General features: G+C 47.7%; 1 pseudogene across 1 annotated transcript; it reads right to left on the minus strand.

Moving 5' to 3' along the window:
- Positions 1-2,698: 2,698 nt before the first annotated feature.
- On the minus strand, positions 2,699-3,287 carry LOC307175170 (oxaloacetate tautomerase FAHD1, mitochondrial-like; annotated as a pseudogene). The gene has a single exon. The product of its transcript is annotated as an oxaloacetate tautomerase FAHD1, mitochondrial-like (transcript).
- Positions 3,288-8,755: the final 5,468 nt, after the last annotated feature.

Raw genomic sequence — 8,755 nt, forward strand, 5'->3', positions numbered from 1 at the left:
TGTGCAGCAGCTGTGCCCCAGCAAGGAGATCCGAGCAGGGCACCTCCATGACCCCCCAGAGTGGGGGGATATTTGGGTGGGAAGGGGAGTCTGGAATCAACATGGCTGGAGGCGTGGGGAATGTCTTCAGGCCACAGAGGCAAGATGAGGAGGTGGCTGGGAGGCTGTGCCTATCCTGGCTGGTTGCCTGCCAGTGTGTGCTCTGCCCTTCCTGCTGAAACCCAGAAACACCCTAGACTCCCGTGCAGCTGGAAGCGGCCATGTGACCCAATTCTGCCTGGAGAGATGGAAGTATGGAAGCAGAAACCTGCTGGATGTTGATAAAAAGGGACCAGCTAACTGGCAACGTGACATGCTCTCCTCTCTTCCCCTCCTTCCTCCAGAATATGGACCTGAGGCCCGCAGGGGAAGCAGTCCTCTCGCTACCATGACATGATAAGCCTGAGCATGAAAGCCATGTGCTAGAGATGGCAGAGCACGAAGACAGAGGAAGCCAGGAAAACCTCCACCAAGGTGGAGCTGCTGCCCGTGGGAAGCCCACCTCCAGAATCCTTGTTATAAGAGAAAAATAAACTCCCATGGGATTAAGCCCTGTGAGTCAAGCTAGCACTCCCTGCAGCCAAGCCCAAGTCCCAAAATAATCCGGAGGAGATGCAGACGGAGAGTGAGCAATGGGACTCCTTGTCCTTGGACGAGACGTTCAGTGAAATCCCCTCCCCGATGCCTTTGGAGAGCCTTGGCAGGGTCAGAGAGGGGCTTCTGGAGGGAGGTGGGCATGAGAGAGTTGCTCCGTGTTTAAAGCATGCATAGGGCAAGAGAAGAGGCTGTCCAAAAGAAGCAGTCACCTGCACTATAAATGAACGACTCCCAAACCCTGCCCTCAAGTAGTTTACAATCTAAGTGAGGGGAAAAAAGCACAGAAATTCTACCTTAATCTAAACATTAATCTTTACATTCTGTGGCTTCGTCCCCAGGCCACTCTTACCCCCATGCCCACCACCCATGACAGACATCAGCAACAGTCTCAGGACTTTCCCCTTTGGGCCTAGGGAAGGCCTGGCATCCTCCCTGGCCTCAGGCAGCCCCTACCACTCAGGTGAGGTTGGCCCTTGAAATGAGACCTATTTACCTGGCTGGATGTCATCTGCAAACTTGAAGATTTTAGGCCACGGAAAAGAAAGCTGCAACATGCTTTTTCCTCTCATCTCAACAGACTTAAGTAAGACGATTTCCCCCTAGGGATCCCCAGAATATGATTTGCCTTTCAGATACCGGTGAACATGAAACAGGCACCCAAACCCACCCATCTCTTTGTGGCTAATGTTAGAAAGTGATCCAAGTGATCCAGTCCTTCCTCTGGTCACCAGAGGGGGAACTCCTGCTTCTGAAGCTCTGGGAGGAGGGCTAGACCAGGGCAATCACCGTGACAAACACTGTACATTCTCAGTGATGGAAAAGATTTCCAGGCCACACTTCACTTGTCACAATATCAATCTCAGAATGTTAGCAAAGACGTTCACTTACCATCACTGCTCCGTGGGTCAAGCACTGGAAATCTGATCAGTTCTGTGTTCTATGAAGGCATGGCTCATGGTCCAGAAAGTTAATTAAGGCCTCCAAAGGAAACAGAAAATTCCAGTCTTTAAAAAATGAAACCAACTGCCCTCCCCTCCCCTCACATCCCCAGGAAACTCACCTGGAATCAATCTTCTCATCTAAGTGCAAGTTCCACAGCCTTTTCCAATTGTCACAACAAGAAGAAGTTCCCCATGGACTTTTTCAGTTTTTCTTCAATCTGGAGGGAAAAAAATGATTAATAATCATGTAATTACATTTCCAATTCAATGACCATTATCACTGGATGGGACCACCTCGGGGCTTCAAAGATGAAGTCCATCTGACAGTGAAGAGTTTAGTAAAGGGGTGTCCCTGGTGATGAGGGGAGGCTTCATGAGAGTCACAGTCACCACCTGGTTATATGATTGGAGTCCTACCCTTTTGCACTTTTTTCTTTTTTGTTGGGGGGGGGGTACAGAGCAAACAAAAGACAGAGTATTTATTTGGGAAACAATAGTTTCAAAATTATCCTGAAACCAGAATCTATGGGCCAGAATACACCCCCTAAGCAAATGAGTGAGGTCCTCATTAATTGCTCACTTATTAAATAAAACTTTTAATTAACTGACGGTGTAGTGTTTTCCCACATTTCCATGATAAGAATCACTTGGAGTGCTAGAGATTAATTCCATTAACTAATACATGGGGCCTGGGATGGGCCAGTAATTTGGAAATTTTAATTTTACAAATACTTCCAGGTGATTTTAATGATCAAGGAACTTTGGGAAACACTGATGAAACGTGCTTTTCTGCTTTCTTTGCAGATTTTAAGTCTTGAACACCTGGTCCCAGAATGACTCAGTGAAAAGTCTTATCCAGTCCAGCTCTAGGAAAGGAAAGTAAGTCTTCTGAACATTTGGTTCGTTGATTCCTAGAAGACACTGTTTCTCATCTCCATTTCCGGCCCAGCTCTTCTAGATCAGGTTTTTCCTTGAGTTGAGGCATGGCAGTCCAGTCATTTTTAAAGAGTGGTTTCTTATTAAAGGATTATCACATTTAATTAAATAACCTTTTCTTGCTTTTGTCTTGTTCCCTTTTCCCCTGAAACTTCTGTTAAGAAGTTAGGGTGCTTTGTATAGACTCAATAGTCTGGCCTTTCCACCTGAAATCTCATACTGACGACCCCCTGTATACCAGCCTGGATCTCATTGTTCTCTTTAACAGGTCCCACTCCCTTTGGCGTCCCGGTCAAGATAATACCTCCTTCTTCAAGTTCATTATCTTCGAAACGTAGCTGATGGTATAGGAGGATGGAAAAAAATCATGAAGGATATTTCACCCGCCTGCCTGAGTTAGCCATTGACTTTGAGCCAGAGCTTCAGGCTTTGAGGGTCAGGAATCTTCTCTTTGGGCACCAACACTCTGACAGGGCAGGAGGCCGTGGAGCTCTTGGCCTGAGTCGCAAGCAGCCCCTTCTTCTTGCACTCTTCCTGCATGTCCCTGGCGGTCTCGTCCAAGCACAGAGCGTAGCCGGCCACACAGTCCACGACCGCGGCCTCCTGGCCGGCGCAGAAGCGCTTGCGCATCACCACCCCCAGCTGGAGCTCGTGGTGCAGGCTATACGCGTAGGTGGGCACGAGGACCCGCGAGCGCAGGCAGTGGAGGCTCCGGGGAAGAGCTCCGGCTGGCTTTCTCTGCAGGGCTGGCTTTCTCTGCAGGGCGCTCTGCATCTCCCCGACAGGGGCCGCGCGGCTCCTGCCCGAGCACACGATGCTCATCCCCCACCCTCAGGAGCGGGACGGCGGCCTGGCGGCTGCCGCGCTCCTACTCGTGGCCCCCGGAGTCACGTGGACTCTGCCTGGCCGGCCATCGGACGCCTACAGCTGCCCAGAGAGGACCGACTACCTCGGAGCGCTGTCCCCGACTCTGACCTCGGTGCCTGGGAGCCGCTGTCTGGTGGCTCCCTGTGCGCTGCCCGGCCTGGGGACGCAGCCTGGTCCCCGGAGAGAGGCGGAGGCTCCGGCGCAGCTCTCCAGCCGACGCTGCCTCTCAGGGGGCCCTCAGCAGCCCCACACCGGGCCTGCAGACTTTTTCTGAGAAGAAACCCACGTGAGAGAGTGGCATGGACATATATACACTACCAAGTGTCAAATAGAGAGCTAGTGGGAAGCAGCCGCATAGCTCAAGGGGATCAGCTGGGTGCTGTGTGACCACCTAGAGGGGTGGGATAGGGAGGGTGGGAGGGAGACGGAAGAGGGAGGACATGTATGCATATGGCTGATTCACTTTGTTATAAAGCAGAAACACACCATTGTAAAGCAATTATACTCCAGAAAAGATGTTAAAAAAAATAAAAGACCAAACTTACCTCTCTTAAGCTGAACAGACGAAATTAGGAAAAGAGAGGCAGACAGGAGCTGGTCCCATAGAAAATGTGCCTAAGAGAAGGTGATCCAAAGGCAGGCTGCTGTGCTCTGCTCTCCCTGCGCCACTTCCCGAGGCTCCTGCCAGCACCCGCACGGCTAAAATACCATCTCCAAGCCCAGAAAGCCTCACTTCCGGCTTGAATGCCCAGCTCCCTCATCAGGACTTAAATATCCTAGCCATTTGCCCCACCTGCTTAGTTCAGGTAGTAACTGCCCATCACTGACTTACCTCCTTCACAACCTCCGCTAAGCTGTGTCACCTGTGCCGCTATCTAGTGGGAACTCCTGTGTGTTAACCTGGCAAAGCAACAGCCCCAGTTACTCAATCAAACACTAGTCTAGGTGAAAGCATCTGTAGATAGGATTAAAGTCCGTAATCAGTTGACTTTAAGTAAGGGAGATGATCCCAGATGATCTGGATGGATCGATTCAATCAGTTCAGACACCTTGAGAGCTGAGGTTTCCCAGAAGCAGAAGGAATTCCCCCTGTGGAAGCAGGTTCAGCCCAGCCTGCCCTCCCTGACCACCCACCTATGGATTTCAAGCTCACCTAGCCAGACCCACACCTATGTGAGCCCCTTGCAATAAATCGCCATACATATCTCCTCCTGCCTCTGTTTATTTGGTTGAACCCTGACTGACGCATATGACACATCTAATTAAAAAGGTTTTCTTTCAACCCACTCACCTTATTTTACTAAAAGCAATGTATTTTGTGCACAAAATGTAAGTAGAAAACCAGTGCCACCTGCCATAATGGAAGGAAACCATAAAGATAAATACAATAAAAACAAAAGCAGTGTCATGGAATTCCAGCTGGATGCTACTGCCTGCCAAAGGCGCTGAGCGTGAGGCCCATCCTGCTAGTGTCAGAAAGAAAATGAGAGAGTGGTGATTTGGTGCTGGGATGTGCTTCCATCAAGGACAAAGTCTTGGGGAGATGCTGACCAGAAGGACTGATAGAGAACAGGGGACGGAATACACTTCTCACCATGAGCTCTCTGGAATTTAATGCTACCGCTGTGTATATCCCATCTGAATTCTCTCCTGTGCAACCAGAAGTTCCCATCCAACACTTGCAGATACAACACTGCAGGTTGTGGAAGGGTGGTCTGGGAGCCCACAGATCTCCTTCCCGGTGATCGCTCAGTGTCCGGAGCAAGTGGTCCTGGTTCAACTGCAGGGAGTTGCCAACCCCAACCGTGAGGACAGCAGAATCAGCCCACCTGCCTCATGTTTCCTATGCACCCGAGAACAGAGCCCAGCAGAAGGCTCCCTAGTGACATATTAGGGTGGCAAGTTCATGCACCTTCCCTGCTTCCCAAGGAACTCGCTCTGTGCCTGTCCGCTCTGCCAAGGTTCTTTGGGGGCAGATTCGTCATGTACAGGAATCAGATTCACAGCACACAGCAGAGCTTTTTTCTAATCTTCCACCTGTGTAACTGGATTACTTCTTGTTTGACAATTGGCTCTAATTGCTCACCACTAACCTGTAGGAAGCCAAGCCTGCGGAAAGACGCAAGAGGTGCTCCTGAGTCAGGAACTGTATTATATTTGGTCAGGCCCAAAATAGGCCAAATAATGGAAGGAAGACGGACTGAGGGTTCAAATTCCAGTTCCGGCACTTCCCAGTGGAGAGATCTTAAATTACACAAATTCTCTGACCCTCAGTCTCTTCGTCTATGAAATGGGCCCAATAATAGAACTGTGGTGGATGCCTGATATTTTGTCTTCTTTGGATTAAAGGGCCCCAGTTTTCTTTGGGTGTACCATCCCTTCCCAGTCTCACTTCATATGCTATGGATGGGGTGGACCTTACTCCTCCTCAAAGGACCCGGTATAAGCACATGACCCAGCTCTGGCCACTCAATCTAGTCTACCTCCCTGGTTCAGGTTTGAAGACTACCTTTGGAGCATGCAACCAAATCTAGTACACTCAGAGTGACTGCTGGAGCCACTAAGCAAAAGCACTTTCTTTCTATTTGGGCCTCTACGCTGGGAGGATATAAGCCAGAGCCACTCTCATAGAGAGTTTCTTCTGAGAACAAAGTCAATATAAAGGCAGGCAAAGCAGTATGAGGAGAGAGAGGTCTGATCATATCATTTGAGCACCTGGATACAGCCAGGCCTAAAGCTATCCAGATTTATCCCAAAGACTTTTTTTTTTTTTTTTTTCAGTTTCATCATCCAATAAAACTAGCTTGGAAATTGAAGAGAGCTGAGTCAAGTTACTCTCACTTGCATCCTCACTAGGTAATTACACTTCCTAGGAAGATATGAAGGTCAAATGAGACGCTATAAAATCACTGAGCACAACTTGATGCACAGTAAGCACTCGATAAATACTAGCTGCGGTTTTGGTCTCAGTGGAAATAAGGCACCTAAAGTACTTCTCCAGTTGCTCGCACAGGGTGAGCTTATTCAATAATGGCGGTAGTTACTTCTCCATAGTAACCCCCTTAAGCACCATTTCATTCATCCAGCAGCCCAACCAGCCAGTAGGCTCGCGTGAGCATATTGCTGAAGCTCCATATTTCAGGCTCCAGACATAAAAGGTTAATAAACCAAAAAACTATTTTTTGTAAGTGGCAAAGTTCATTGTAGTCACCACCCAGCTCTGTGTGGTTTGGTGGACCTCGGCAGAGCTGTTCAAAATGGGAAAGTCATTTTGCTACCGATCAAATCAAGACAAGCTCTGAAAGGTAACCATCAGGCTCCTGCAGAAGCTGAACTTTTTTAAAAGGAAAAAAAGGACCAAGGAAAAAATTCATCTTGTTTCTAAAATCCAGATTTAGACACTGCCAAGAGTTATGCATGACACACAACCCCACTACATCTTGATGACAAGAAAGATTTAATAATTACTTTTTTTTTTTGAAGGTTGATGTACTTAACCATTCTTCCAAAAATACCAACGAAGGTGGGGAGAGGAAGGAGCAGATGGAAAGTGACAAAATGTGTCAATTGCCAACATCATTTCACAACACCAGCAGTCAGAAGAAGTCAGTTTCCAAGTGAGGGAACTGCCATCTTTGGATCCAGCTACCATTGGCAGATTTCACCTGTACCTGTTTCAGACGAGCCCCCTGCTTTAAAAGACAAAAAAAAAAAAATCTGTTAAGGGAAATCATTACGGAATGATGTTGCTAGATAAACTCTTTTAAAATAATCTTTTGAAGGCTTCTGAATTCTTCCAAGGTCTATGTCATGGGCAGGCAACTTATGACCTTGGCTTTATCTTGTTAGGGTAAGGACAGGAGGGAGGTAAGAAATTAATATTTATTGAGTAGCTACCATATAAGTTCTCTCCTTTAATCCTCACCCCCACCGCATAAGATAGGTAGAGAGTAACCCCCTTGTAAAGATCTTGGGTTCTAAATAGCTAAGCAATTAAGGTCACACTAGAGATGACAAAGACGGTCTTTGTCAGACTCCAAAACTTGTATGCCCAACACCACTGCCCACCCTATGAAATCTCTTTTCTCTCCCATTCTCCCAATTATTTTCTCTCCTTTTATTCCTTCTCTATAAGAACTGGAGCTCAGTGAGAACAGGAAACAAGTCTGTCCTGTTCAAAAAATATTTAAGGAAGGACACAGGAAAGCAAGAAGGAAAGTTGGTCTAGCCAAGCCACTGGTCCTCAAAAGTAGCCCCAAACCTGGGTAGATGTGATGACCAGCACTGTTTGAGTGGCTTCCCTCTGTTTTCATCTTTCAACCCTTTGAAGTCCATGAGGAGTCCATGTCGATTAGAACTTTCCAATCAAGCAAAATCTAAAAAACAGGAGAATGAACCTGAAGTTAAAATAACAGTTGTTGTTTTTCGACCTAGGTGCTTAGCATCTACCTAGCACTTTTTTTAACCATTTCATTTATATTAACTCAGAGAATCTCTATAGCAATATTATGATGTAGGTACTATTATCTCCACTTTACAGATGAGTAACAAGGCCCAAAGAGGTGAAGCCATGTGACTGGGATCACCCAGCTAATAAATGGTATGAACCAAAGCAGCTGGCTTTGGAGCCCATTTGAAAACCCATCATGTGAGTCCTCAGTGGGTCAGCGTGTCCGATAAACTGTGTTCATCCTAGACTTCAGTCACATCAGGGCAAGAAGACTTTGCCTGAAGGAACAAGAAGTCCAGGAAAGGAGAAGAGGTGCAGAGTTGCCCACATCCTCTCCAAACAGAATAAACCAGTGTCAGGATGGCAAGGGGCTTCCCTTACAGCCGCCCATCAAATCATCCCCCTGCCCAATCCCCAAAGATTCACGTGAATCTTGGCCACGGAAGGTAAAATTACAGAGCCATTAAAATGAAAACTGCTGGAACCCTGGGCAGACTCAGGTGCTACCGAAGGCAGCCCCTGGATGCAGACATCATCCTCTGCCTCTTGGTGTTGGTCAGCCGGGCACAGACGGCTCAGCAGGGGCAGCCAGAAGACAGGAGGCAGAGCCGCCACTCTTGGCATCCCTGAGATGGGAAAACCAGAGTGGCAGAGACGGCAGGTGCCTTGGGTTACCAGGAGGCGAGCAGACGTGTTCATGAGTCCTTTAAGGGATGCTGGCGTCTCATAGTACACATGAGGTAGAGACAGAAATTCTTATTTGTCACTATCATCAAGACCCTACTTTTACCCTGGGCTGGTATCTACAATCTAGAATGTACAGTATCTTTATTGAGAAAAAAATATAACAATAAATCAAGCATCAGACAGGTATACATGCACATGTACACACACACGGGTTTTGTATGCAGGTGCATGTATAGAC

This window comes from Stenella coeruleoalba, assembly GCF_951394435.1.
Source record: "Stenella coeruleoalba genome assembly, chromosome: 16".
Lineage (NCBI taxonomy): Eukaryota > Metazoa > Chordata > Mammalia > Artiodactyla > Delphinidae > Stenella > Stenella coeruleoalba.